Below are 9628 nucleotides of genomic sequence, written 5' to 3' on the forward strand. Positions count from 1 at the left end.
TGGATTAACATTATTTATAACACTATCTAGATGTTCTTATATGTTGAAAAGTTTACCTAAGATTATATTATAAAGAAAATCATATTTCCAGCACTGGTTCTAGTGTTTATAAACAGGATTGCTTTCTGGCAAACTAAAGAATGAATTCCTAAATAAGTAAATAAACAGAAAACAAAGCTGCCAAAGTCTCTTTGCAGATTTACATTTCTCCGTTTAGTGTTTACATTTTACCCTAAAGGACTTACAAGGAAATTATTGTGAAAAATACAAGGACTGGAAAAAGCTCAAATAAGACAATGAAAGAGATAAACGAATGAGAGGAAAAAGTGAGGAGGGTAAACTAAAAAGCTAAAAAAATTCAGTAAGAGTTAAGTAACCTCATTCTAATATCGTATCAGGAGAGTAGCAGATTGCCTAAGCAATACAACACAGAGATTAATTTTTTGCTCTATACAAGTCTGAGCCCTATTTTCAATAGAACCATTTTATTATCTAAATATAGCTACAATTAATTTCAATTTAGCTGAATGCATTATCCACAATTATCCACTTGAAAGAGTGTCTGTAGTCTCCTGCCTTAGCTATTAAAATTGTCAGGCCAACCAAGCAAGAGTAGGACTAGGTAGAAACCAAAGATAGCAGTGGTGGACAGTACCAGTGCCTGTGTATTTTCAATCACATCCCCAACAAATGCAGCACAACATCAGTCACTTGAACATGGGATGTGAATTATAAAATGTTTTAAAATAATCATGTTTTATACTTTAGATATATAAAATAAAGCTAGTTGATGACAGCAGCAGCAAAAAAGATAAGATTTTGAGGCCGGGCGCAGTGGCTCATGGCTGTAATCCCAGCACTTTGGGAGGCTGAGGCGGGTGGATCACGAGGTCAGGAAATCGAGACCATCCTGGCTAACATGGTGAAACCCCATCTCTGCTAAAAAATAGAAAAAATCAGCCAGGCGTGGTGGTGGGCACCTGTAGTCCCAGCTACTCAGGAGGCTGAGGGAGGAGAAAGGCGTGAACCCACGAGGTGGGGCTTGCAGTGAGCCAAGATCACATCACTGCACTCCAGCCTGGGTGACACAGCAAGACTCCATCTCAAAAAAAAATTAAAAAAAAAAAACGATTTGAGGTAAATATGTTTCGACACGCAGCATATTATATGCAAGTGGTACATCTTTTACTCTGCACTCTCACCCCCATGCTCACAGCCACATTTAAAAATTTCATCCAGGCTGGGCATGGTGGCTCACGCCTGTAATCCCAGCACTTTGGGAGGCCGAGGTGGGCAGATCACCTGAGGTCTGGAGTTTGAGACCAGCCTGGCCAACATGGTAAAACCCCGTCTCTACTAAAAATACAAAAATTACTCAGCCGTGGTGGTGTGCGCCTGTAATCCCAGCTACTCAGGAGGCTGAGGTAGGAGAATCACTTGAACCCAGGAGGCGGAGGTTGCAGTGAGCCAAGATTTTTGCACCACTGCCCTCCACCCTGGGCAACAGAGCAAGACTCCATCTCAAAAAAAATAAAATAAAATAAAATAAATTCATCCATTCCATTCTACAAGATACGTCACCTTCTCCCAGAAGGCCTAATTTATACATCTCATGGCATTTTTCGAAAAGCAGTGCTGGCAATTTAGCATGGGCTTACCTCTTAATGTATGGCTTTGAGCAAGTTGCTTATTCTGTCTCTGCCCTACTCTGCTTACTTGTAAAATAGGGATTAAATTAATATCTACTTCTTAGTATAGTTGTGAGAATTAGAAGAATGAATGCATATAAGGCACCTAGATTAGGACCTCACACATATTAGTTCTTGGTTCATTTTAGCTCTCTTAATTGGAGAGAAAGCAGAGGATAAACTGCATTGTTGACTGTTGTATTCCATACCTAACACAGCGTCTGGCATCTAGTGGCTCTCAAATATTACCTTTGAAAGAATAAGACTTCTTTCTGGAATTCTTATAATTAGAGGGTGAAAGGAGGAAGAAGAGCCAGCAAAATAGTTCCAGATGGAGGTAAGCAGTTAGTTTTTAAAACTGAAGAAAGTTCAGAGTCTGAGCCTCTGAGGGTAGGGGTGGTGGCACTTGATTCTATGGTCAGTGAATTAAAGCAACTTGTTTCCCCTGGGGATTATATTAGAAGAAAATGGATCACAGTAATAAAATATAAACAGACCCAAAATCTCTGGTTAAATCTGGTTAATGCAAACTGTTCATCAGGAAAGAGTAGCAAATTTATTCCCATAAAGTGCTGTGTAATAAATACGGCTAGAAGGTACTTTAGATATGTCCAAAGACCATTAAAAATGGTTTTACAGAAAGTTTGTTAAAATTTCAGAGTCTTTTCATGAAAGGCTGCCTTACCCAAATTATCAGTGAAGAGACCTTCATCTTGAAACACTTTCTTTGACCTTTTCTTGGTTTTTCAAGGGCTTTTCAGTTAATTAAGATGTATTTAAAGCCTGTGACTAAAAAACTAAAATGTGGGTATGAAGATGGCGGATAGGCGGCAGGACTAACTTGCAGCTTCCACTTAGACAGACAGAGCAGCACGTGGACACTCACATGAACTTTTGCTTTAAGAACTATCGTAGGAACATACCAGGAAAGCCAAGGGAATCCACAGACCCTTTGAAGGAAGTGGCTTGCCGCTGCAGACTCTATGAGACAGCCAAAAAACTGTGAGTGCCTAAAGTGTGAGCAGGGGGGAAATCCACCCCTGAACACACATCCTCATTGGGGACCTGAAAGTCCAGATTACAGGAGAAGGATTTGACCTTACCTGTAGCTGAGATGAATTTAGAGAGCCGAGTGAAATATAGATGAAGAGGAAGCAGCAGGAAGAGCAGTGTGGGCCCTCTTGGTCCCCAGGGAAGCCATTTCTGACTTTCCCTCACAGGAGTCCCTGGGGGAGGGCTGCCAGTGGAATTGGGGAAGGACCACAGGAAGAAGGAAACTTATAGCTAAACTTTGTAATAGTTTTGACAGAAAATGAATTTTCCTGGACAGAATCCCACGGAGGGAGGCAAACAGGGAGCACAGATATGAGCACAGAAGCTGTGGCAGGCAGGGAGGTGTGAAACCTGAAAGCCCTGCTTGCTTTCTCAGTGGAGAGGCTTGTAGCCTGGGGCAGAATCTCAGCCCTGCTCACTGGCTGCCTGGATATAAACACGGTGCTGCTGGTGAGGCACAGTGGAAGTGAGACTGGCCTTTCTGGCTGTGTGGGAGCTGGATGAGGCCTGTCATTGCTAGTTTTCCCTCACTTCCCTGGTGACCTGTATGACACAGCACAGGAGCCATAATCCTTCTGGGAACATAACTCCATTGGTCTGAGAATCACAACCCCCATCCCCCATAGTGGCCACAGCAAGCCCCCCACAAGGAGAATCTGAGCTCAAACATGCCTAACCCTGTTCCAACCTGATGATCTTTCTCTATTCACCCTGGTAGCCAAAGACAAAAGACATACTCTTTCAGGAGCCCTATGCCCTACCCACCACCTCAGAAACCTGAATACTCATCTAGGTAACCCTAGGGTAAACTTGTGTCCTCCCAGGAAGCCCTCTGTTGATGCTCTCTTGAAAGCGCCATCTCCCGGCTGGAGACCAACCAACATAAAACATTACAGCAACTCATAGAAGAACAACTCTGCACCAAGAATGGAGAAAATAACAACTAATTTCATTGCCTGTAACAACCTGGCTAATCAGAGATTTTGAGTCTGTCCACGTGACAACTTTACTGCCAGCACAATCAGCACTGGATGTGGCTCACTAAACAAAATTACAACCAATAACTCATTTCACTCCCTTCCTACCTCTACCTGAGCAGGTGCTAGTATCCACAGCTGAGAGACCTGGAGACCTGAAGACAGATCACATCACAGGACTCTTTGCAGACACTCCCCAGTACCAGCCTGGAGACTGGAAGCTCTGCTGGGTGGCTAGATCCAGAAGGGAAATAACAATCACTGCAGTTCGGCTCCCAGGAAGCCCCATCCCTAGGGATGGGGAGAGTGCCACATCAAAGGAGCACTCCATGGACAAAAGAATCTGAATAGCCCCTGAGCCCCAGATCTTTCCTCTGACATAGTCTACCTAAATGGGAAGGAACCAGAAAAACAATTTTGGTAATATGACAAAGCAAGGTTCTTTAACACCCCCAAAAGATCATACTAGCTCACCAGCAATGGATGCACACCTAGATGAAATCTCTTGAATTGGCAGAAAAAGAATTCAGAAGGCCAATTATTAAGCTACTCAAGGAAGGACCAGAGAAAGGTGAATACCAACTTAAAGAAATAAAACAAAAAGATACAGGATATGGACAAAAAAATCTCTAGATAAATAGACAGCATAAATAAAAACCACAACCTCTGGAATTGAAGGTCACACTTCGAGGAATGCAAAATACACTGGAAAGTCTCAACAACAGAATCAAACAAGTAGAAGAAAGAACTTCAGAACTCAAAGACAAGGGTTTTGAAATTATCCAATCCAACAAATACAAAAAAAAAGTTCATTTTTAAAAATTCTAAGTCTCCAAGAAGTTTGAAATGATGTTAAACAACTAAACCTAAGAACTGCTGTTCCCAAGGAAGAAGATAAATCTAAAAGTATGGCAAACATATTTAAGGGAATAGTTAAGGAAAACTACCCTGCCCTTGCTAAAGATCTAGACATCCAAATACAAGAAGCTCAAAGAACATCCGGAAAATTCATTGCAAAAAGATCATTGCATAGGCACATACTCATCAGGTTATCTAACGTCAAGATGAATGAAAGAATCTTAAGAGCTTGTGAGGCAAAAGGATCAGATAACCTACAAAGGAAAACCTATCACATTAATAGCAGATTTCTCAGCAGAAACACTACAAGCTAGACGGGACTGAGGTCCTGTCTTTAGCCTCCTGAAACAAAACAATTATCAGCCAAGAATTTCGTATCCAGCAAAACTACGTTTCATAAATGAAGGAAAGATACAGTCTTTTTCAGACAAACAAATGCTGAGAGAATTTACCACTACCAAGCCAGCACTACAAGAACTGCTAAAAGGAACTCTAAAGCTTGAAACAAATCCTCAAAATACACCAAAATAGAACCTCCTTAAAGCATACATCTCAGGGGACCTATAAAACAAAAACAAATAACAAAATTGAAAAACAAAAACAAGGTATTCAGGCAACAACTAGCATGACGAATAGAATAGTACCTTCATACTGAATGTAAATGGCCTAAATGCTCCACTTAAAAGATGCAGAATGGCAGAATGAATACAAATCCACCAACCAAGTATCTGCTGTCTTCAAGAGACTCACATAAATGACTCACATAAACTTAAGGTAAAGGGGTGGAAAAAGATATTCCATGCAAATGTACACCAAAAGCCAGCAGGAGTAGCTATTCTTATATCAGACAAAACAGACTTTAAATCAACAACAGTTTAAAAAGACCATAAGGAACATTATACAATGATAAAAGGATTAGTCTAACAGAAAAATATCACAGTCATAAATCAATATACAGCTAATACTGGAGCTCCCGAATTTATAGAAAAATTAATACTAGACCTAAGAAATGAGATAGATGGCAACACAGTAACAGTGGGGGGCTTCAATGCTCCATGACAGCACTAGACAGATCATCAAGACAGAATGTCAACAAAGAAACAATAGACTTAAACTATACCCTAGAACAAATGGACTTAACAGATGTTTACAGAATAAATGCAGAATATACATTTTATTCATCAGCACAAAGAACATTCTCCAAGGTAGACCATATGATAGGCCACAAAACAAGTCTCAACAAATTTAAGAAAATCAAAATTATATCAAGTACTCTCTCAGACCACAGTGGAATAAAACTGGAAATCAACTCCAAAAGAAGCCTTCAAAACTATGCAAATACATGAAAATTAACTTGCTACTGAATGATTGTTGGATCAACAATGAAATCAATATGAAAATTAAAAAATTATTTGAACTGAATGATAATAGTGACACAACCTATTAAAACCTGTGGGATACAGCAAAAGCAGTGCTGAGAGGAAAGTTCATGGCATTAAATGACTAACTCAAAAAGTCTGAAAGAGCACAAATAGACAATCAAAGGTCATATCTCAAGAAACTAAAGAAGCAAGAACAAGCCAAACCCAAACCCAGCAGAAGAAAAGGAATAACCAAGATCAGAGCGGAACTAAATGAAATGAAAACAAACAAACAAAAAAACCCCACAAAAGATAAGTGAAACAAAAAACTGGTTCTTTGAAAAAATAACCAAAATTGAAAGACTGTTAGTAAGATTAACCAAGAAAAGAAAAGAGAAGATCCAAATAAGCTTGATTAGAAATGAAACAGAAGATATTACAACTGATACTTCAGAAATACAAAAGACCATTCAAAGCTACTACGAACACCTTTACGCAAACAAACTAGAAAACTTAGAGGAGATGGGTAAATTCCTAGAAATATACAACTCTCCTAGATTAAACCGGGAAGAAATACAAACTATGAACAGATGAGATCGAAGCAAGACTGGAATGGTAATAAAAACACTGCCAACCAAAAAAATTCCAGAACCAGACCAATTCACAGCTGAATTCTCTCAAACCTTCAGAGAATAATTGGTACCAATCCTATTGACACTATTTCAAATGATAAAGAAAGTGGGAATCCTCCCTAAATCATTTTGTGAAATCAGTATCACCCTAATAGCAAAATCAGGAAAGGACATAACAACAACAACAAAAACTACAGACCAATGTCTTTGATGAACACACAGATGCAAAAACCTTCAACAAAATACTTGTTAACCAAATCCAACAGCATATCAAAAAGATAATCCACCATTATCAACTGAGTTTCATACCAGGGATGCAGGGATGTTTTAACATATGCAAGTCAATAAATGTGATACACCACATAAACAGAAGTAAAAACAAAAACCACATGATCATCTCAATAGATGCAGAAAAAGCATTTGACAAAATCCACCATCGCTTTAATGATAAAACCCTCAGCAAAATCAGCATAGAAGGGACATACCTCAAGGTAATAAAACCCATCTAACATCATACTGAACAGGGAAAAGATGAGAGTATTCCTCCTGAGAACTGGAACAAGACAAGGATGGCCACTTTCACTGCTTGTATTCAACATAGTACTAAAAGTCCTAGCCAGAGCAATCAGACAAGAGAAAGAAATAAAGGGCAACCAGATTGGTAAAGAGGTAGTCAAGCCATCACTGTTGGCTGATGATATAATCATATACCTAGAAAACCCTAAAGATTCATCCAAAAAGTTTCAGAACTGATAATCACTACAGTTTCAGGATACAAAATCAATGTATGCAAATCAGTAGCTCTGCTATACACCAACAACAACCAAGCTGAGAATAAAATCAAGAATTCAACCCCTTTCACAATAGCTGAAAAAAAAAAACAAAAACAAAAACAAAACTTAAGAATATACTTAACCAAGTAGGTAAAATATTTCTACAAGGAAAACTACAAAACACTGCTGAAAGAAATCATAGATGACACAAACAAATGGAAACACATTCCATGCTCGTGGATGGGAAGAATCAATATTGTGAAAATGATCATACTGCCAAAAGCAATCTACGGATTCAATGCAATTCCCTTCAAAATACCACCATCATTCTTCAAAGAACTAGAAAAAAAATCCTAAAATTCATACAGAAACAAAAAAGAACCTTCATAGCCAAATCAAGACTAAGCAAAAAGAACAAATCTGGAGGCGTCACATTACCCAACTTCAAACTATACTTGAAGTCAACAATCACCAAAATAGCATGGAACTCGTATAAAAATAGGATACAGAACAACAGAACAGAATAGAGAACCCAGAAAAAAAGCCGAATGCTTACATTCAACTGATCTTTGACAAAGCAAGCAAAAACATAAAGTGGGGAAAGGACACACGATTCAACAAATGGTGCTGGGATAATTGGCAAGCCACATGTTGCAGAATGAAACTGGATCCTCATCTCTCACCTTATACAAAAATCAACTCAAGATGGATCAAAGACTTAAATCTAAGACTTTAAACCATAAAAATTCTAGAAGATAACATCAGAAAAACCTTTCTACACATTGGTTTGGGCAAAGACTTTATGATCAAGAGCCCAAAAGCTAATGTAACAAAAACAAAGATAAATAGATGGAACTTAATTGAACTAAAAAGCTTCTGCACAACAAAAGAAATAATCAGCAGAGTAAACAGACAACCCACAGAATGGGAGACAATATTTGCAAACTATGCATCGGACAAAAGACTACTATCCAGCATCTACAAGGAATTGAAACAAATCAGCAAGAAAAAATTCCCATTAAAAAATGGGTAAATGGTATGAATAGACATTTTTCAAAAGAAGATATACAAATGGCTAGCAAGCATATGAAAAAATGCTCAACATCACTAATTATCAGGGAAATGCAAATCAAAACTACAATGCAATACCACCTTACTCCTGTAAGAATGGTCATAAGGAAAAAAATCAAAAAATAATAAATATTGGCATGGATGTGATGAAAAGGGAACACTTTTACACTGCTGGTAGGAATATAAACTAGTACAAGCGCTTTGGAAACAGTGTGGAGACTCCTTAAAGAACTAAAAGTAGATCTACCATTTGATCCAGCAATCCCACTACCAGGTATGTACCCAAAGGAAAAAAGTCATTATATGAAAAAGACACTTGCACATGCAATGTTTATAGCAGCACAATTCACAACTGCAAACATATGGAACCAGCCCAAAAGCCCATCAATCAATAAGTGGATGAAAAAAATGTTATACATATAGACACAAACACACACACACACACACACACACACACACACCATGGACTACTACTTAGGCATAAAAAGGAATGAAATAATGGCATTTGCAGCAACCTGGATGGAACTGCAGACTATTATCCTAAGGTCAGTTACTCAGGAATGGAAAACTAAACATATGTTCTCAATCATAAGTGGAAGCTAAGCTATGAGGATGCAAAGGCATAAGAATGATACAATGGACTTTGGGGACTTGGAGGAAAGGGTGTGAAGGGGATGAGGAATAAAAGACTACACATTGGGTATAGTGTACACTGCTCAGGTGATGGGCGTACCAAAATCTCAGAAATCACCACTAAAGAACTTATCCACGTAACCAACCACCACCTGTTTCCCAAAAACCTATTGAAATAAGAAATAATAATGGCTATGATTCATGTGTTCTGATAGTGTGTTCTGAATGTGTTTGTATGCATTAGGCACACACTATCAGCACACATGCAGAAGTCTGTGAATGGAAAGAAAATATCCTTCCCATTAACTTATCAGAAACGCAGAAAAATATCAGACATCAGAAGACCTTGCAAGATGAACATGCTGGATTCCCATCTACTGCCTTTTTCCCACTTCCCATTTATCTTGTCTTCTCTCTTCTTTGTAGCTTTTTCTATCCCTCTGAACTCCCTCCTGGGTTCCAGCTCCATCCCAGAAGCACAGCTGACAGAGAATTCTAAGTTTCACCTGTCTCTCTGTCCTAGTGGTCATGGCAGGTCCTTACCCTGGGCCCCGGGGGAAGAGATGGGTGAGGTGGGGTTGA

Source organism: Mandrillus leucophaeus, unplaced genomic scaffold, assembly GCF_000951045.1.
Source record: "Mandrillus leucophaeus isolate KB7577 unplaced genomic scaffold, Mleu.le_1.0 Scaffold57, whole genome shotgun sequence".
NCBI classification, from domain to species: Eukaryota; Metazoa; Chordata; class Mammalia; order Primates; family Cercopithecidae; genus Mandrillus; species Mandrillus leucophaeus.